The sequence below is a fragment of the Lepidochelys kempii genome, chromosome 8, assembly GCF_965140265.1.
Source record: "Lepidochelys kempii isolate rLepKem1 chromosome 8, rLepKem1.hap2, whole genome shotgun sequence".
Lineage (NCBI taxonomy): Eukaryota > Metazoa > Chordata > Testudines > Cheloniidae > Lepidochelys > Lepidochelys kempii.
Window position 1 is genome coordinate 36,030,964 of NC_133263.1, and position 21,282 is coordinate 36,052,245.

The 21,282-nt window shown below is 48.2% G+C and overlaps 1 protein-coding gene across 4 annotated transcripts in view; it reads left to right on the forward strand.

Annotated features, from left to right (window-relative positions):
• The first annotated feature begins 1,164 nt into the window (after window positions 1-1,164).
• Window positions 1,165-21,282, forward strand: part of PSD2 (pleckstrin and Sec7 domain containing 2) — a 148,228-nt gene continuing 128,110 nt past the window's right edge. For 3 of the 4 annotated variants that reach the window (XM_073356046.1, XM_073356047.1, XM_073356048.1), the window contains exon 1: window positions 1,165-1,531. The gene's annotated coding sequence lies outside the window, so the exon portion shown is untranslated. Of the gene's footprint in view, window positions 1,532-17,553; window positions 17,621-21,282 lie in introns of those variants that run through there. The other variant, XM_073356045.1, reaches the window with a different exon arrangement.

Consider the following 21,282-nt stretch of genomic DNA (forward strand, 5'->3'; position numbering starts at 1 on the left):
TAGTGAAAGGTTCTTTTATGCCCTGAGGCCTGGCATGAAAGCTACAATGAATCGTGCAGTCATCCTCTACGACAGACATATATCACTGAGTAGGAGAGACAGAAGTCAGGAGCTTTGCCCCCAAGATAAAGGCTTCTGTCAGGATAGCTGATGGAGAAACTGCTTTGGCTGTGAGTAACAGAGCAGGGTTTTGGTCCTCTGTGGGCCTCCAGCTACTAGAATGTGCACATGCTCATTACAAAAGGGTACAAAAGGCGTGCTGGTACTCAAGCACGTACCTTGCTATTTCCTAGTCGTTGGGAGTGTGATCTAGGGTATAATTTTGTGTTTCCCACTAGTGCTCATGCTGCTTTCCCTGGTGAAAGTGGTGACCTTTTGCCCTCTGGGCAAACCCTGAGCACCTTGCGAATTAGCCCCTCATTCTTCTGAGCTTTGTCCTTTTCCCAGTGGAACCAGCTTTGCACCAAGACCCGAGGTGCTCCTTCCGGAAGCCACCCTTATGTGTCTGGCTAGGGTTGCCACATTTGCTTGGACTTATTCCTGGAGGTTTCATCACATGACACAATCTTTAATTAAATATTCATCTTTAATTTCTGGAGACTCCAGGACAATCCTGGAGGGTTGGCAACCCTAGAAGAGATGTGAGATGCCATCAGAACAGGAAACAGGGTCTAAGAACCCATTAAAACCAAAAGCCTAGGCTTTGGAGGCCTGCTCACGCTGATAGGGAGAAATGTTGGAACATTGTTTCCCAAGCCATGAAGGGGGCTTCCAAGAAAAAGCTCCCCAGCAAGCCTGGCAGGGGGAAGGCCCTGTTTGCGGGGGACAGCAGCGATGGGAAAGGAAGGAGCAAAGCAGGGTGGTGGTGGTACGCAACCCCTGGAAAGCTCCATTAGGGGGAGGGGTGGGGACCCAGGTGGCAATAGGGGACCGGGTAGGCCCTGTGAATGCATTAATCAGCCTTGCAAATTTTACCAAGGTTGTTGTTTGCTTATTTATTTATTTTTTACATTTCTTAAAGAAGGCCCGTCTGTTTGGCAGGATTTTACCAGCTCCAGTTTGAAGGTATTTGATTGGCTGGCCGATAGCAAATCTGTCCCTCTGGGCTTTCAGAAACCGTTGAATATTCTTAGCAGTTTGCTCACACTCCACTGTAGTGAGTGTCTTCTAGCCGATTGCTTAGCTGCAATCTATTCCTCTAGGTTTATGTAGCAAGGTCTTTCCCTCCACCCTTTCATTGACTGCAATCACTCTCTGCCTTCCCTTTTAGTCTTATCTCTCCCCCCTCCCCTTTCTGTCCCCTTTCCCTTCCATCCTTCCTGCTCGATCTCTAGCAATCTCTTGACACCTGAAGGAAAGCCTGGGAGGTGTGACCCACTGCAAGGGGGGAAAAAAACCAATAAAAGGAAAGTCTAGGAAGGTATGGGGGATGGGGCAACTCCTTATGTGTAGCTGCTGATTATTTTGCATGGATTGGTGAGGAGAAAAGAGAGCTGCGTTGGGGGGGAACTAAAAAAGGCTTATTGCTCCGGTAAGTGCAAGGACAATATACACTATTATCATTGTTGATCATTTACTTGATTCATCCCCATGGCATCCTATGTCCTATTTTGCTTGGTTAGGCATGGCAGCATCATTATTATTATTATTTATTTGATGTATCAGCTTTGTGCTTCAATGCTAGGGATTGAATTGTCTCAGTTGGGGAGTGGGGTGTGTGTGTCCGTCCAGATGCCCATTCTCTGAATCTGCTTTTTCAACTCTCAGCTGGATGTCTGGACTGGGAATTTGGGGTGTAGTGCTCGGACACGTTACTCACCAAAAACAATTGATGGCTGTTATTGACTTCCAAATCCTCTATCCATTAAGAGGAACACATTAATTCTCCTGGTTATTTAAAATATCTGGAACATGAAAATGGGACTCTTTAATTACCTCCCTCATTTATAGGGCAAGTTTCCTTTACCAAGACTCTGACATATTCTGTACTATGGTTTATAACAAAGCTACATTTAAAGATCAGTTCAGCAGTGGTTATAGCATCCAAATTACACAGTTGTCATGGAGATGGTACAGAGAAGCTGAAGTGATAGGACTGCATCTGGACTATGGAAGGGCTTTACTGATCAGTGGGATTTTTTCTTACCTTCTGTCTTTTTGTCTTTGCTAGGTTACAGTTCTCTTCTAATCTTGAATGAGGCAGGACAGTATTGCAGAATTTAAAGGTCTAGCATCTGGGAAGATTGTGTATTTAGCCCACTCTGCACTATATTATTATCTTAATTGTTATATTGGCATTTGTGTCTTGCTGGGGTTTTATTTTTGTTTGTTTTTTGGTGGGGCTTTTTGTATTTTTTGGGGGGAGGACAAGAAGGAGAAGACAGGATAGTTTGCTGATCCTCAGCTAGGTGTGAAAGTACTTTCTGATGAGGTACCTATAATGACTACACTGTAATGGCATATTTTACATTTTGGGGACAAAGGGGAAATACTTTTTGACTTTAGCCATATTTGATTCCCCATCTCAGTTTTGAGAATGCAGAGATATCACCACCTGCCCATTTATAAACCAGACGGTATGAAATTTTTTTGCAACCAGTAAAGGGAATGTGTTGGCAACTGAAAAAAAAATACATAATTTATGAGGAAGAAATTCTCCTGCCTAAGACTAGCTGGAATACAAAGAGTATTTCTATGGGAAAGGCATGTTGTATGTTACAGATATGTATTTCTCTAATGGTTTGGATTAAATCATACTATTGTGCTTTTCATTATTTTGTGCGTTAGGCCAGTTTTAGTCAATATTTAATCTGATCTCATTGTGTACTCACACAATAAACGTGTAATTTGGAGTCAGGGTGACTTACATCTACAAAATGCTTGGGAATCCATGTGGCATTGTCTCTCTAAATACAATTTCACCCCTTTTTTTGTTTGCTGTAGCCTATTGTGGTGATGTAAATAAAGTAAAATACATTGGTGGAAACAAGCCCTTCAGAATGGCAATGTTTCTGTAATTATAATATCACCAAACATAGGGGAGGATTAATTGCTAGGATAAACAGAGATTTGTGCCTGTTGGATGATGGGGCATGGTGTTCTGGGCCTGCATTCCAGTAGCTGGTATTACAGCCTACATTCTCCACATCTGAGTGGATGACACTTTTAGCAAGAAAATGTAGCATATTATCATTAGACATTTTATAAAAAAGAAACCTGCATGTGTCTATCAATTTATACATTAGTGGGTACTTCAAAGTGTGCAGCTCAGCTAGGATTTTTGTGAACAAGATTTTTCCTATACAAGTCCAGAGCGAACAAGGGGAAAGGCTGAAAGTGGGAGCCTGAGCCCGGAGGGTATGTCTCGGGGTCAGCTGAGCCACAAACGAAATGGCTCTCTGTTCAGCTGGTTCCCCCCAAAAAGTTAAGTACAGGTATAAATGGAGATCTCTTGTATTTTCCCCCTCAAGATCATTTTGAAGTGCAAAGTCCAGGGCCATGAGGTTCCGAAATGACAAGGGAGTTCATTCTTGCTGTCTCCATTCTTTGGATGCTTTCTCCCCATATTAACCCTCTGCCCCAGCGATAACACTATCATCCCATGGGGAAACTGAGGCACAGATTGGTGAAGTGACTTCCCCAAGGTCACACCACAATTAGTGATATTGTTGGGCAGAGAACCTAGGAGTCCGGTGTGCAAGTTTGCTGCTCTATCCGCGAGGCCATAAACATTGCAGAAGGCACTTAACAAGTACTAAAGTGGCCCTACTGCAAGATGCAGCCTGTGGAACCATTACTGTGTTAAAAAAACCTATGGTATTTTTACTAAGAGTCCTAGTCACTGAGGTAAAGATGGTGTTTCTCTATTAAGGCTAAGATTTGGGCTACCAGTGGGAGAGATGGGGAGTAACTGATCTTACCCTATCCCCTTGGGTAGCCCAAGTAAAGATCAGCCTTTCCCCGGGGCTCTTTGGGCAGCTCAGGTATGGACCTGCCAGAACTACAGTGCACACGTGCAGGGGAGCACACTGGCTGTTACTGAGATGCATTCACCTGTCCAGGAGCAGCTCAGCTGGAAGTGGACGGTAAAGGGAACGATGATGACTGCCCTCCCCATGCTGGCCACTTGGGAGGCGTAGGCTGTCCCCTTTGAAGGGGTGTTGCCTCCCTCCTGCACAAGTGGGGAGCTCCCCAGGGAACAGTGTGGTTTTGCATCAGCCCTCCCTTTAGGCCCTGGCTGCATGTGACAACCTCGCCCTGAGCCATCACTGAAATCTCTTTGTACAGAGCAGGGAGCCGACCAGAGTGAGGCATCTGGGCAGAGCCATCTTCCCCATCTCCTGTCCAGTAGGAAGCCAGATCAGATAACTTGACCATTGCGCTGGGGCCAGCATTGTGTCAGACTCAGAGACATTGCTGTGGGGAGCGAGGCCTGCAGAGTCCCGCCCCCTCCGAGCCCGGGGGCTTTCCTGCCTAATTATCCCTGTCTCACATGCGCACATGCTTTGGAAAGCAGCTCCTCGCTCCTCCTGAGGAGATTTCAGAAGGTCACGGCGCTAGTTCAATACAAGAGGCTGGCTGCACACACGCTGCATTCTCCAAAACAACATTATGGGCCTCATGGCATCAGGACCTGCCTGGCTGGGCAAGGGCAGACTGGGGGGAGTGGGCCCAAATCTGGCCCAAGAGCCTCTCCACTCCCCTTGTGCAGTGTGTCCAGGGAGTACAGCCACTACTAGCTTTGCATTGGCACTAGCTTACCTTAAGAGAGCTGGGTGGTTAATTTGTGTGTCCGTCCCCCCATGCACATGCTAGCCAGAAGAGCTGACTGAGTTCCTGCTGCCCCTGTTTGCAGGACGGGGACACTGACACTGCCAGACTCCCATTTGTGTAGGTTGAGGAGAACCCCTCCTGGGGTTCCCACTGCCAGAGGGTCCAGATGCACCCCCACAACAAAGGTACCATCTAGCCCATTAAGTTCCATGCAAACAGTAAGGGACAAACCCTCCCGCATGTGACAGTAACATGCCTGGTGGGCTGGGGGCTGAATGTGGGCACTCGTGGGGCCAGATCCCTAGCTGGTGCAAGTGGGTGCAGCTCTGTCCAAGTCAATGAGGCTTGGCTGATTCACACCATCTGAGGATGCTGCATAGAGAAGGAAGGCTCAATAGTTAGGGAGATCCAAGTTCAAATCCCTGCTCTGCTACAGACTTGCTGTGTGACCTTGGCTAAGTCACTTAGAACCTCAGGTCCCCACCTGTATAATGAGGATAACAGCCCAGGCCTGCTTCCCAGGGGTCTCGGGAGGAGATATGCATTACAGATAGTGGGGTGCTTGGACTCCACAGTGATGGGGGCTAGATAAGCACAACAGATAAACAGGATCTGGTCCATGGAACCTATTCCTCATCCTTCTGTTGGGGGAGTGAACTTTGTGCACCCCTCTTCCCACGGGTAGACAGGGCGCTGGCCAAAGAAACCCTAGATCCCAAAGGATCTGCTGGAGGCCAGGGCAATCCCCATGGGATCTCTGTCTCTGTGCTGCCTTCCTTGGCCCATTGGCAATACGGGTCCTGGAGCAGCCATGCTGTGAGCGACTCAGTACCGCAACTCAGCTCCCCTGAGGGCCATATCCGACATTGGCCAGAACTTTCCTAGTCTCCAGTGTGCATGTTCCCAGAGCAGGTGGGCCTACAGAGGGATGGCAGAAAGAGGGTTGTATAAAACATCATTGCCTCCTGAGCCAGCAGGTTGGAGCCATTCCAGGGCTTATTTGTCATGTGTGTCTCTCCCTGTTGCCAACTACTGTGCTTTTAGCGCAAGTCTCATGATGTTTGGTGTTTTAAAGCCCCAGCTTTGGGACTCCTGTGATTGTAAGAGTCTTGGCTGCCATTTAAAAAAGTAAAGTCAGTTTCTAGCCCTCATGGTTGCAAAGAAAAGATGGAAGATATGAGACTCAACCCCAGAAGTCAAGAAAATAGACGCCCAAATTCATCATCTTTAGTATCTCCTGATTTTTAAACCAGTGTTGTGTCTCAGGAGTTTCGAATGCTTGGGGCTGACCATACAGCATGTTACAGAAGGTGGATTTTCCTTTTGACAAAGTGCAGACAAACAAAATACTATGACCCTCCATTCTCCCAGAAAGTGAAAATCGAGAGAGGAGGAGACCAGAGCCTCTGATCACACAGCAGGAGGCTCTGTGTGCTTTTCAAAGGGAACAGATGACAGCCAGGTGTCCCTGAGAATAAGACCATTGTCCATCAGAAGGAAGGATGGCTGAGTTGTTAAAGCACAGGCCTTGAAGTCAAGAGTTATAGGCTCAGTTCTTGGATCTGCCACTGACTTCCTGTGTGACCTTGGCCAACTCACTAAGGCCCACAAAGGTGTTCAGGATCCTAACTTCCATGGAAATCGCTGAGAGTTAGGACCCCAGATCCTTTTGTGGAGGATCTGGGCTTCAGTCTTCCTGTGTCTCAGTTCCCCAACTGTAAAATGGAAACAGTACTTCCTACCTACCTGTGGTGCTTCAGTTACTGTGGTTTGCAGAGCACTCTGCAGTCCTCATGGACAGGGCACTGCAGAAAAGCAAAAGACCTTTTAGTTCTGCCAACAGTTTAGCTGTGAGCGTGCACAGTGAAGCCACGGGACTCCCAAGTGCCCCACATTAACATCCTTCCCCGTTGCTGGACCACCAGCTGGTGAGGGAGCCTGTATCACAATGGGACAGGACAGGCTGCTTTTCTCCTCTTCCCCTCAATACTTCCTTGCCTGTTTACAGGACTTGGCTCCTGCCTTATGGATAGCTCATGGATGAGGGTTTTGTAACACCAGAGGTAACCCAGCCAATCATGGTGGGGTCTGTATATGTACTGTAGCTGTATTGGTTAAAATGCCTTAAAAATCTTCAGATTTATTTATTATCCCCCAAAGCCACTGTTCTTGTGGCCATCCGTCCCGTGTGTCTCTGTTGCATGCTCGCGTGCAGCACTAGTCACTTATTTAGAAGTCTGTAAGTATTTACAGGGGGACAAATATTTAATAATGGGCTCTTTAATCTAGCAAAGAAAGGTCCAGCACAATCCAGTGGCTGGAAGATGACACTAGAGAAGTTCAGACTGGGAATAAGGTGTACGTTTTTTAACAGTGAGCATAATTAATCATTGGAACAAATTACAAAGGGTCATGGTGGATTGTCCATCACGGACAATTTTTAAATCAAGTCTGGATGTTTGTCTCAAAGCTCTGCTCTAGGGATTATTCTGGGGTAAGTCTCTGGCCTGTGCTACACAGGTGGTCAGACTAGATGGTCACAATGGTCCCTTCTGGCCTTGGAATCTACAAATTTGGATTTGTGGCCAAATTCCAGGCCTGGGGCAGCACTGAGGGGCACATTAGTGGTGATCAGCACCTCCGGGTGCGTCATCTTCACTCCTTCTGCCTGCTCATCCTCCCCTGCCCCACATTCTCCCTACCAGGGTTTCAGGTGAGTAACGTTCGGGGAAGGGATGAAGCTTAAACAAGGGTGTCCATGCGGTTCCTCCTCTGGGGCAACTGCAGCCATTGGTGCAGGCTGGCACATTGCAAAGAGTTTGCTCTTCAGAAGAATCTTAATGAGTCCAGGTAGAAGCAAGTCTTGACTGGGGGGAGGGGTAGCCATATCGGGGGAGGGGGAAAACTCCAGCAGAGGCAGGGCCATCCCTTCCTTCGGGGAAGTACTGCTCCCCTCCTGCCAGACTACCCCTCAATGCGTTTGCCTCTTCCAAGCACCACCTCATCAATGGCTCCTCTCCTCCCACCCTTCTGCTCCTGGCTTGCCCTTCCCACCCACCCATTCTTTATCCGTACTGTGCACCTGAGGCTCCGTCACACTCAGGCCCCATTTGGCTGCTTCAGCAGCATGAAAGGTCCTTAAAGTGCATTTAAAGAGCCCCTAGGAATCCCCCCTGCTGCCACGAACTGGGATGTGGGCAGTCAGGCCTAGTGGTTGGAGCAGGACTCACAGGCCAGGAACAGCACCGAAGGTCAGAGCCTGAGTCTGAGACCAGGAGTCAGAGCCCAGGGTCACAGCTGAAGCCAGGAAGCAGTAGAGGGAGGGGGTGGAAGCAGAGTGGAGCTGCACAGGAACAAGGCAGGCCCAGGAGAGCTTGCAGCTGCAGTCATGTTGTGGCTCAGCTGGGCTCGTAGGCTGCCGCAGAGTGGGCAGGCGCAACTGCGAGTTCTCATTCCTGACACCTGCTGGGCCCTCCTTCGCTAATTACAGCTAGCTTAAGGCTCTCTGGTACCTCAGCTCCCAGCTAGTGGCGGACGGGGTGGATTGGGGTTGTGGCTACAGCACACCCACTATGGTAATTTTTGGCTTCTCAGAGACCGTAGGGGACCATGGGAAGCAGAACATAAGTTAGAGCAGCCCCAAAGGTGCTCTAGCTTACACTGGGGGCCAGGCATTCAAATCCAGGAGCTTAAAGCCTCCCAGTGGTGGGGATGGAGTAACTGAGACTCAGGCCCTTTGTCTTCTGCCCCTTATTTCTTTCTGCCTCCCCTCTTCCCCAGAATGTCTGCTCTTCTCTCTCCCCACTGCTTCTCTCACCACTCTACTCTTCCCTGTGGGTCTCTTCCTTGGAGTCTCCTCCTCTGCTCCACCAGGGCCAGGGCAGCACAGTCTTCCCCACAGCGAGTCATGGTGTGGATGCCCAATGGCTTCCCTGCAAAAAGGAGGCCACTGTCCCCCCTGCTCTGCTGGTGACATTCTCCATCTGCCACTGAAAACAATTCAGCAGAGCCTGGACAGGCTGGAGCCCTACAGTAACCGTGGTTGCAGGCCACAAGTGGTGTATGGGCTGTTTAATGGTCCCTGGTGTGCCCTTCGGTAAGGCTGAATGGTACTGCTATGAACTCCAAAAGGGAGCTCTGAGCACATGTGCAATGCAGAGTCATGCGCACTGCTGAGCGGCCAGAAGGTGCTTACCCCAAATTATTTCCATGGCACAACACGCACAAAGTGTGATTTGAATAGGACCCCTGCACGTGTCCGCGTGAGAGTTGACTGCACACACCTTTGCTCCTCCATCCCATAAGGCTGGCTGCTGCTGTCACATAGCCAGGGGGAAGCTGGGACCACTGTAGGAGACTGCAACAAAGACAGGCTGCAAAGCCAAGGGATGGAGCTCAGGCTGCTGAGCAACCTTGCCAGGAGTTCCAAGGGCTGATGAAATGGGGCGGAGTAGCAAGGAAGAAGTTCTGGGAACAATACCAGCTTGTAGCAGGGCGTTAGCAGTACTGCCACCTGTAATGATTTTTTTTTGGCCAAGTCTCATGATATTTGAATTTTTTCATCAAGCCCCAGCTCCTGGAGTCATGGGCTTATTTGAGAATCTCAATATCCACTTAAAAGAAAAAAAGGAAGTTTCTAGCCCTCATGACTGCAGACAATACCTGTGTAAATGTGGCATGAGCGTGCCTGAAAGGTTCAGAAGCCGGACAGCAAATAAAATGATCCCCAGATCTATTATTTTGCAACTCTTGTGATTTTTAAGCCATCTCGTAACGTTGGTGGCCCTGCCTCGTGATTGGTGAATGTTTGGGGCTGGCAGCACCCTGTTGGGTTATAGCAACCTGCGCAGCAAAGCCACCAGCTCTCCTGGATCACTCTTGTCATCAGGTCAGCTGGGCCTATTTGCTCCAGCCCAGGAATACAAAAGGTCTAATGCCCCTGATTCGGCCTGGCACTGGCGCTAGGCTGTCCCTATGGTCAAGATAGAGGCGCTGTATATCTAGGTTTCTAGAATCCCCTAGGCACTCCTCCAAGCACCCTATGCCCATCCCTCAAGGCTCCTTTGCCAAGGCCTCCTGCAGGAGGGCAGGGGACTAGAGCGAGAGACCCCTGCTCCACAGCTCCAGGGAAATTCCCTGCTGAGCCATGCCCTTGTTTCGTGGTGTCCCTGTGCTAGTATTGACCACACACTAGGGCACTGGGCAAGCACAAATCGGGCCCTGAGTGTGTCTGTGAAGCAGAGGGAACTAGCAGAAGGGAGGGAAGGGCCTGCAGCCAAACTAGGGAGAACTCTTGAATTGAGGTTTGTGTTTGTCAGCTCAATTAACTATAAAGCCCCCCCAATCCCCTCAGCAGGGGATTAGTTTGCACCAGCCCCAACCTGTGTGGTTGTTAGGAGCCGGGAGGGAACATGTTTCAGTGTAACAGTTCCTGGTGCCCTGAAGAGCAGCCACTTATGCCCATGGGGCTCCTCTGATTATCAGTTTTATGGTACTGCCGCTGAACTCAGTCAGGGTCCAGCTACTACTGGGGGAATGGCAGTGGGGAGGGATGGTGGTGAGATGGTGGCTAGGGTTGCTGCTTTTTATTTGCACAAAAACGAACAACCTGACCCTGCCCTGCCCTGAGGCCCCACCCCAGCTCACTCCAATCCCCACCCTTGCTCACTTGTTCATGGCTGGGGCAGAGGGGTGGGGTGCAAGAGGGGGTGAGGGCTCCAGGGTGGGGCCAGAAATGAGGGGTTCAGAGTTCAGGAGGGGGCTCCGGGCTGGGGGAGGGGGTTGCGGTGTGGGTAGGGGCTCTGGGCTGGGGGTGTGGGCTCTGGGGTGGGGCTCAGGATGAGGGGTTTAGGGTGTAGGAGGGGGCTCCGAGGTGTGGCCAAAGGGTTTGGAGTGCAGGAGGGGGTGCAGGAGGAGGTTGTGGGCTCAATTTTGGGTACAGCCCCCTGTCTTGGAGACTAGAGACTGAGTGCCAGAGATTACAAGGCCTCACTGGCTCCAGTTAGCAGAAAAAAGCCCAGCTCTCTACTCCATGAGGAAAGGGTTTGGAGGTTAGAGCCTTCAGGACAGCCTGCCCTGCTGCCCCCCGCACCTACCCCAGGTCATTATGCAGCCTGAAGCCCGCTCTATAATCCACCTGAGGACAAGTTACCCTCTAGTGCCCCCTAGAGGGCATGGCAATATGGAGCGCTTTTTCCCCCACCGCCCCTTGCCTATCTGTAGACAGCTCTCTGTTCCTACTGCGCAGTTCTCCGGGGGATGTGGGGAGAGGGGCAGGGAGCCCCATTACTTTGTGCATGTTCCGTGAGCTGCACTAGCCAATCTGTGTTGTCCGTTCATAGACTGCTCAATGAGAGCTCAGGGAGCCTGGGGTGGCCCGGTGGAAGGGATGCTGGTGGTTGGCGGGCCAGGAGGGGTTACACAATGCCAGGGATTCAGCTATTTGTATTCCTTGGGCCAGTGGAGCTGCAGGAGCAGGGGCTGTAGTTAATTAGATTACGAGGTCTCACAGGCTTCTGAGTCATAAAAAAAAATGAAATGATTTTTGTAATTGAGGATGGGGTTTCTGCCAAGAGATGCTTTAATGAGCATTTAGGTTTTCCGTCTTAGCTTAGCATGAGTAGGTATGGACCGCTATCACGGTCACTGTGTGCTGAAGGCTGGTAGGTTGCAGGAGAGGCTTTGACCCCATTCTGCTGCGATCTCTATCCATTGCTTTCACAGTAACGGGAATCCTTTGCCCCTTAGACCCCCTTTCATAGAAAAGCCTCCACGTGCCTTCCAAATGTTAATGCTCCATTCCTCACCATTGCCCCAGGAGGTGCCCATCTCCAGTGTACAGATGGGGAAATTGAGGCACAAATCAGTTAAAAGACAGAATCTGCCCCTCTAAACTGTTCCATCACACATAGGGGCTGTTAATGCACCACAACTAGTTTGCAAGGTCCCCGAAGTGCAGCACTCTGATGCCCCCTCCTAATCCCCAGGATAAGGGATAGGCTGAGGGAAGGGGGTAGATGAATAGTAATGTGTGGATTCTGGCCTGCTTCATAGCCCATAGGCTGATGTTGATGGACTGCCATAAATTAGAAGAGTCGCCGGCTCCTCTGACTTACATTTGGGGCTATTTTGGAGCAGCCCAGATTCTGAAGGATCAAGTGGTCGTGTAAAGCCACTTTCCTCCCTCCCCAGCTTGGTCGGGCTGGAGGCGCTGCATAGAATGCCAGCCTGCCTGTCTTGGTGGAGGGCAGAGTCAGCTGTTGGCAGCGGTGGGATTAGATGCTGGCAGTTTCCAGCTCCCAGGACAGTGCTTGGTTGCCTAGAGATGCCCTAGCAGTGGAATGACATTGCATTGGGACACTCTCCAGAACTAAAGTTTATTGCTTATAATAACATGCTTGTAAGGGCTCTCCAGTTGGGCATCCAAAAGTCAATGATCTTAATGGGCCCGTCTGGTGTTAAAATCTAGGTTCTATGAAAATCAGAGGCCACTTTGCAAAACATTGAGAAAGGATGGAGGGACTTACCCTTTTCCTCCTAGAGAGTCTCCCATAGCCACATCCCCAGCTGAAGCCTCCCAAAGCCTTTCTCCCCTTTACTTCTCCTGCTCGTGCTCCCCTGACCCTGCCATCAGCAATCACCCCCCATTAACTTTGAAAGATTCTTCAGAATTTCCTTGACAGTGCCGGACTTTGGCATGATTTCTACTAATGTCAGGAACAAAGGTGGGCTTGAGCCCGGTTAAGTAACATTTAATATGGTGCATTTGTCACTGGGGTCTGGGCAACTTTCAGAATAGCAGCATGTGGCTGGGTCAGATTGGCCTGGAGCTTGATTTCAATGCCATGTGCTCATGATCATGCTATTTCAGTTCCTGTCGGCTCTGGCTTTAATGTTAGTTAGAGCTGTCAGCTTTCATTGGGAGTCAGAGAATGACCTCATCTCTTCTAGCTCCTGCAGGGAGCTCCATTAAATAAACATGTCTTGATCTTTTTTCAGTTTTTTAAAAAAAGTTAATTTAGCACTGGTGAAAGATACCAAGCTGAGAATGCTGAAGGACAAGGCCTCTCATTCATCCACAGAACACGTCTAGCACAGGAGCACCAGAGGGATCCAGTCTTGGTGCAGAACAGACCACCCGGGTGGTGCAAGATGGGCGTTTACTCTCCATGTCCATTCAGTCCTTGGTCAGTCTCTGACGTATCTGCCAATAAGGAGGCTGATTAGAGCCCTCTAGAAAGCCCTCTGAGACCATTGTCTTATTTCATGCTGGCTCTCCAACAGCTCTCAGGTGGTGGTGCCCATCCTGTACTGGATTCAAACCAGCCTTAGAGGTGATAGGCTAATGAGTCTATCAGAAATCCCGTAAATAACCCAGCCATAAGTTTAAAGGTGGTCACAGGTTCATTGACGGTATATTTATAACTAGGTTAGGAAGCGTTAATAAATGATTAATAAATGTTTTAATCAAGAGTTAATCAATTATCACACAGTCCAGTAGGTCAACAGATTGTTGATAACTATGGCTTATAACCGTCTATCGTGCTTTCTGCTGATGTGCTTATAACCACCTGTCTGTGACATGCTGATAGCATCTATGCTTTAGTAAACCTTTATAAATTGGTTATAAATGTGCCTTTAATATAAAGGGTGACCTTTAAGATTATACTTTTTTTTTTTGGCTCCAATCTTGTGGTCTCAAGGGATTTAACTCTTTGTCTTCATCTTGATGGCTGCACTGCCTCTTAGCTTGTCCAGTGCTGAGTACTCGTCCAGCAGGGAGTGTGGTTTTTCCAGAGTGTGCAAAAACTCTGTCTGGGGCACTGCTGCCAGGGACAGCTGTGAGCACAGTCCACAGCGAAGTCAGTCACACTCTATTCTGAGGCGTAGTATACAGCCGTCATGCCACCTATGAAGGGCATGCTCAGGTGGCACTTGTAGGAAGTGTCCCAACAACTAGGCCATTCTCTAACCACTGGAAAGGAAAAAGGAAAGAGGACAACCCCATGAGGTACAAGCTGAGATCTAGTGATACAGCAGAAGCTGGAGAGCAGTGACCCAAAACTGACAGACAGCAGATGTGTTGAGAGCTGACACAGCCAAAACCTATGTTCCTCAAGGTATTGGGACCTCGAGTCATGAAGCCTCGAGTTATCAGTGAAGTCACCATCTGTCCAACCATAGAACCTGTTAGCCAAAAGAACGTAGACGCAGGAAGTTGATAAAGGAAGAGGCAAGAAGGAGCCCATGAGGAGCCAAGCTGAGATAGGTGGGTACCTACTGCATGAGCCATTGGCCAACTGGGGCAGTTACTTGGTGGAGCTGCTGCATGCATGATGAACACAAAAAGATGTGGTGGTTGAAGCATGGTGGTGCTGGTATTCCATGGCAAAGACTAGTACAAGACATCCCCACTGCAAACACTGGTGTTAAAGCATCAAACTGCCATAATGGGGGATCTTCAGACAAAAAGTAGTTAATGCTGTTTTTATGTATTGAAAAGCTAAATGCTGAACTGTTAGTTGGCACAGCTACATATTTTGTATGCAGGGCTGGCCTTCCCCTAGCATTGAAAGATTGGGACATAGTAACTCCAAGGAAAGCAGGCCTCCCTTTGATCAGGACCAACATTCCACTAGCTTCATAAAGTTGCACGTTATTGTTAATTATTATTATTTGTCTGGTAGTAGCGACCAAAGACCCAATCAAGACTCCACTATGCTGGGTTTTGTACAAACACACAGGAAGATACTGTCCTGCCTACAACAGCTTACCCTCTAAGGCCCTGATCCTGCAAACACAGAACAATACATAGATCTTTTCATCAGTAGACCTCAAAGCACGTTACAGAGGAGGCCAGTGGCTTTATTCCCATTTTACAATGAGGTAAACTGAGGCACAAAGAGGCAAAGTGACTTGCCCAAGATCACTCAGCAGGCCCATGGCACAACTAGGAATAGAATCCAGGGCTTGAGTCCCAGTTCAGTGGGCTAACCACTAGGCTACACTTAAGATGAAATAACTTTACTCCCTTAAATAGTCCCATTTGCCTCAATGTTATGTATATGCTTAAGTAAGGGACCAAGAAAGGAGCTTCAACTTGAGCTGGTCAAAACTCTTACATTTTTTCCTTTTAACTTTCAAAGGGAGTTTCATTCCATTGTATCAGAATGGATCCTCTTTTAAAAATAGCTCTGGTACTTCTGTAATTGAAAGATTGATTTTTTTCAAAAATTGTACTTTTCAAAAGCATTTTTTAAAATGTTGCCAGCAAAATTTTTCTTTTTAGAGCAGTTTTTATTGTGAACATTCCCACCATGTGACTAAGCCAACAAATCAAACTTGGCAATAAGGAAACAAAAATGGGAAATCCAAAACAGTGAGCAAAAAAACAAAAACTGAAAACAAACAAAAAGATCCCCCATCCAGCCTTTGAAAAATGGCCAGATTTCATCAAAACAAAACAAAAATTTTGAAGGAGAAATGTTGAGCTGCTCCGGTACAGACTAAGGTCTAGTCTACATGTGACAGTTGTACGGGTATAACTCTGTCAGCTAGAGGTGTAATATTTCTAGATTAGGAGTGTGATAACTTTATACTGATGCAACTCCTGGGGTGGCTGTAGTTCTAACAGGATAAAGGTGCATTATGTGGGTATAGCTTATTCCCCTCCAGTTCTGAGTAAGACCAGCGCGCCCCATATCATAAACAACGGGCTACCACAAGGCTCTGTACTTGTGCCAACTGTTTTTAATATTTACATAAGTGACATGCCTCCAACTAAATTACAAAAATTTGGATTTGCAGATGATCTTGCCATGACAATCCAAGCACAAACCTCCATGACATTGAGAAAGCATTAACCGAGGACCTCCAAAATATGGAACAATATTTCTGGAAATGGAGGCTCAAATGAAACTCTGGAAAAACAATAGTAAGCGCATTTCATCTTGGTAATAAGAGTGCCAAAACCACACTGAAAGTAGCTTTCTGTGCTAAAAATGTACAACACGATTACACTCCAACATATCACGAAGCAAAACTCAACCGCTCTCTCTACTTCCCTGATCATCTTGTGAAGGTAGCTGCAAAGATAAAAAGGAGAGCCAACAAAATCCAGAAACTAGCAGATACAACCTGGGGTGCATTAGCATCAGTGTTGAGAACATCTGCAACAGCATTTGTATATTCAGTAGCTGAATATTGTGCACCAATATGGAGCAGTTGCAGCCACACGTGACTTGTGGATACCCAGCTAAATACAGTGATGCGGTGCCTCCTGGGAACCCTTAACTAGACTCCAACACCATGGCTACCTGTCCTGTCTAACATCACTCCCCCACTAATACTCTGAACTGCTGCAACATTCCGCGAAACTTAATGAGCCTGTGAAAACAGATGCCTTCCTATTCACCGAGACCTTGATAAGAGCCCACCCCCACCCCCCAGCAATGTCTTAAGTCCCGCAAGCCTTTCTGGGAACATTCGTTTAGCCTCATGCAATCAGGCTATGATCGGAAGGAGGCTTGGAAAGCAGATTGGGCTAAACAAGACTTAAAAAATAAGCACCTGGTGTCAGATCCCACACAGAAGGTTCCTGGGTTTGACCTTTCATGGTCATCTTGGTCAACTCTGAACCGAATTCGAACCAACCATGGTAGATGCAGACATCTAATGCACAAATGGAAAACCAAGGACTCCCTGGTGTGTGAGTGTGGTTCCCCATGACAGACCATCGAGCATAACACTACCCTACTGCCCAATTTATAAATATGAAGGAGGCATTACTAAAATAAATTCTGCTACTTCTCATGTAGCCATTTGGCTCAATCAAATTCAGGTGAAATTGTAGTTTATGCTCTACACCAGCCATACGAAAGAAGAAGAAGGTGCTTGATCATAAATGTCTCCTGCAGAGTGACATCACTGACTATTCCCCCTCCTTTCCCCATGGGAGTCTGGTAAAGGAGGGTGCTCTGACTAGCTGACTCACACTGTCAACCCCCCCCCCAAACCAGGTCTGGTGGCTGCCTTCAGATGAAAGGCTCCCCAGTCTGCAATGCTTGCAGGCAATGACAGCAGCACTCTCTGGCACTGGTTGCCCACTGAAATGTGGCTGCATTCTTCAGGCCTTCATCAGGCAGGTCAGGAGAAGCTCAAGGACATGCCCTATGCCAGAGGGAGCCTGTTCTTGGGAAGGAGAGATGCGAAGCCTCAGGCGAGTGAAAGCTGCCCTGGTTCCATCTGGGTTGTATCAATCCTCACCCTCCTACCAGGGAGCAAGAGGGACCTGCCTGCCACCACCCATCTTGCAGCGCTGGGTCTGGATTATGGGCTGTCTAGTGCACCCAGAGTCCCAGCCTCTCAACAGAAGCCAAACAGTTTGAAGCACAGCCAGGTGCATACAGCCAAGGACCACTCCCAGATGTCCTTGGGAGACATCTATGTCCTATCTATGTCGCTGGCATTCGCAAGCCCACTTACTCAAACCCCTGCAAACAGCCATTTCAAGAGAGTCCAGGATTATGTGTCAGTGAGGCAGCTCATCCAGGAAAGGCTCCTGCAGCCATTCTGACAGGCTCTGTTACAATCTGTTGACAGAGTTGCATGTCTGGGGACAATCTGTGAGCAGAGAGAGGGGCTGCTGTTTATAAATCTTACGTTAGCCAACCAGGGAGTAGAATCAGAACCATGGCACGTCGGTGACCAATCCTACAGCACAAGTACCACATTGCCAGTGATCCAGGTTCAAATTTAGCATGCGAGATGTACATACAAGGGGCTCATTTTGTATCTCTAACACCCTGAAGCGTACCAGGACTTCAGTGAAAGGTTCTTCCTGGAGAAGGTGAGGATTGAGGTTTATGGGAAATACAGGAAGAATAATTAGATAAAAGGCTGGCACACTGGGGATTCCTTGTACTTAAAAGATTTTCTCTGGAAGATGATCTTGTGCGAAAGCACAAGACAGGGAGTCAGGAGACCAGCTATGGGATCCTCCCTCCCGTGCTGGCCCCTAGACACCAGGTAAGAAGACTGGCATATGTAAAGTGGCCTGATCACCCTGTAACTGAGCTGGGAGGATTCCATGGTGCAGGTACCATGGAAGACAGCTCTAAGGTTGCCTTCTGAAGGCCCCCTCCCAAGCCCAGGTGGCAGGGGCAGGGCTGGGGCTGGGGCTGGGGCCAGGAAGGGTGCGTTTGGGCTGGGGCCTCAGCACACAACACTGTGGAGATTGTGGCCCATCAGGCAGTCTGGGGAGGCTGTTGTAACTTTGAGAGGCCCCCAGTTATTCCAGCAGCCTCATCTCCAGCCCTCAGAGGAGCTCAGGACCAGGAGGGTGCCGAGGTGGTTTAAAGCCACCTTCATCCCCCTTCCACCTGGGCTGTGAGTTCTGGAAAAGTACAGAATCTCAGCCCTGGATCCGTCACTCTTGCTCTGTCCGACCTTGGGAAACTCACATGACATCTGTGGCTCTGTTTCCCCATCTGCACAAGGTAGATGATCCCTCTTCCCTAGGTCACGAAAAGCAGGCTTACTGCTTAATTCATTAATGCAAAGGGCTGGAGAAAGGCTCAGCACACAATGTGTTGTGTAGTTGCGAACTCAGGGTAAGGGAAAGAATATTTGCAGAGTAATTGGCTCAGTTTATTTTTCCCATTTGACTAACTGCAAAAATAGTGCAGGCATAAAAGCAGTTAAGGATTTTAAAACCTAGTTTTATTGTGTTTGTTTATAACTAGGAAAAGTGGTATTGTTTCCCAAGTTGAAAATTTTCACACCATTTGGTTCCAAATGCACGTTAATGGCTCTGCAGGTTCTAATAAAAATTAAAAATAAGGAACTGCAGTATCTGGCCTCAAGAAAAAGCAACTGTCATGCATAGTAATTTCTGATTACCCAAAAGGTGTGTGTATGGGGAGGAGGAGAGTGGGATTTAGCATGTGACTGGTGTATTTTAGGCTGTGGGGGACTGTTTTATCTGTGGACTCAGATTTACACTGGAAACTAAGGATGCAGGCCATGCTGTTTAAACTGACAATGAGTGATGGGTTAAACCACAAGGGACAGGTATAGCCAGCAACAATTGCTAGGATCCAAAGAGATATATGTTCCTGTACCAGAAAAAAAAAAAAAAAAAAAAAAGAGTAATTTTTCAATGCCTGGAGGCATGAGAGCTGAGGAAGGCAGTAGGGGTCAGAACTATGGCCAGAATATCTGAGGTTCTCATACAGCTCCCATTGCCATGAGCACCTCACAATCTTTAATGGATCTGTCCTCACTCCCGCAGGGTAGGGCAGTGCTGTTATCCCCATTGTACACATGGGGAAATGAGGCCCAGAGACTAAGTCCAAGGGCAAACAGGGTACAGAACTTGGGTTTCCTGAATTTTTAGCTGTGACCTTAAGCCCAGCACCAGCCTCCCTCTGTGAGCTCACTGAACTAGATTGAGGCCCCTTGTTCTCCCTGCTCTCATTTCACCTCTTTCTGCACAGACTGTGGCTATAGCCTCCAATGTGGCACCAGCTCCTTAGAGCCAGGAAGCCACCTGCATGCGGTGTGGGGTCCCAGCTGTAGGAAAGGATGGAGACTGGGCAGTGGACAGACTGGAGGCAGGAGTGGATGAGGGCATTGGGGACATGCATCGTCCCTCCTTCAGCCACACGAACCTGGTAATACTGTTACAGGTTCCATTCTCTTTTCCATATACCCTCCTAGGGGCCGTGGACAAGTCCTTGTTAGCACAGTTCCAGTGGAGCTATGCTGCAGGGTCTCAGACGTACAGGGCATCTGGGAGTATGTCTGTGGCCTCACACAGGTCTCCTGGGATTGCCAGATTTTGAGACAGGCCCCACATATTTTTCTGTGGAGTAGGCAAACCCTAGCCCCGCAGTGAGAGAACATGGAGGACTTTCTGTGAGATGGAGGTACCAGTCCTGCCCCATGTCCCCAGAGCCTAGCTAAACTGCAGGGCTGGTCTCTATACCTGGGACCTGATCCAAAGCTCATCAGAGTCAATGGAAAAGCTCCCTGCGGGCTTTTGAACAGGCCTCTGCTGAGCAGGAGGGTCAGAATTTGGCCCATCTATTTTTGGAGCCATCAGTAAACTTCAGCGGTCAAGAGGGGTGGACGCATCCAGTCATCAGGCATGTCAAGCCTAGAACGATCCCATTCATATCTGGGGCTGAATACCAATCACTCCTGATCTATTTCCCCTGAAAACCCCTGAGTCAGGACAGAGGAGGTAGTTAGGGAGGGGGCATTGCTGAGTCAGCTTTTACCATGAGCATGGGCAAAGAGGCACAGCCCTCTAATTGTTAGGGAAGGTTCTCTGGTTTAAATTACTGCCTAATTTTGAAGAGTGCTATAAAAATGTCATCCCTGCAAGACAGCTACCGTGGCCCTCACGCTGCTCTTCCAAAACACATGCACAAAGAGAGGGAGGAATTGGACAGAATGTTAAAGGGACAAGGTGGGTGAGGTAATAACTTTTATTGGACCTACTTCTGTTGGTGAGATAGACAAGCTTTCGGACCACACAGAGCTCTTCTTCAGGGCTGAAAGAGTAAGCTTGAAATCTTGTCTCTCTCACCAATAGAAAAGTTGGTCCAATACAAGCTATTACCTCACCCACCTTGTCTCTCTGATATTCTGCGACCAGCAAGGCTACAACTACACTGCAAACAGAATTTTAAGGAACTTGTCATTGTTAGCTGGGACGTAGCAGAAGGACAGAGGGCCAAGGCAGAGTTATAGCAAAACTGAGGTTTATTTGGAAGACAAAGACTCAGATCTTCAGCTGTTCTCATTCCACTCCCCTCCTAGACACTGACTCTCTAGCACGTGCACACACTCCATAAGTTCCATTAACAGTATATCCAACGCACACTTTGTAAATTCAATCGCAGATCAAGTTAGGACAACGTCTTTAAAATAAACTCAGGGTCCTTACGACAGGCCACATGTTAAAGTAACAGCATTCATGTCAGACATTTAAATTGCGCCTGTCTCTCCTGATCACAGAGGTGACAAGAACTATGGGCGAGATCCCACAGACACTTATTCACAGCAGTCCTTACACAGGCAGTTGTCCCATTGGATTCAATGATTCGCATGAGCAAGTATTACTCGCAGGAGTAAGCATTTGCAGTATCTGGGTTGTGTGTGCGCGCACATGCATAAAAAATCACTTTGCTCACTACTCCAGTGCAGCCACCTTGGTGGTGGATCACAGCAGCTGTTAAACAACACACTGTAATGCTACACAGTAGGTTGGGACAGGGAGTGAAGAACACTCTAGCTAGCTGAAATGACACACAGGGATCCAGGTGGCAGAATGTAACGTTCCAGACTGCAATTTGTCCAGCACACTGAGGTCAATAGAACTACGCTTGTGGAAAATGCCAAGGAATTGTTAATGATCACAATTGCTCCCAACCTCAGTTGTGTGTCACCTGAAAGATGGATTTAAATCAGTTTTTTATCCAATAATTAAAAAAAAAATTAAAA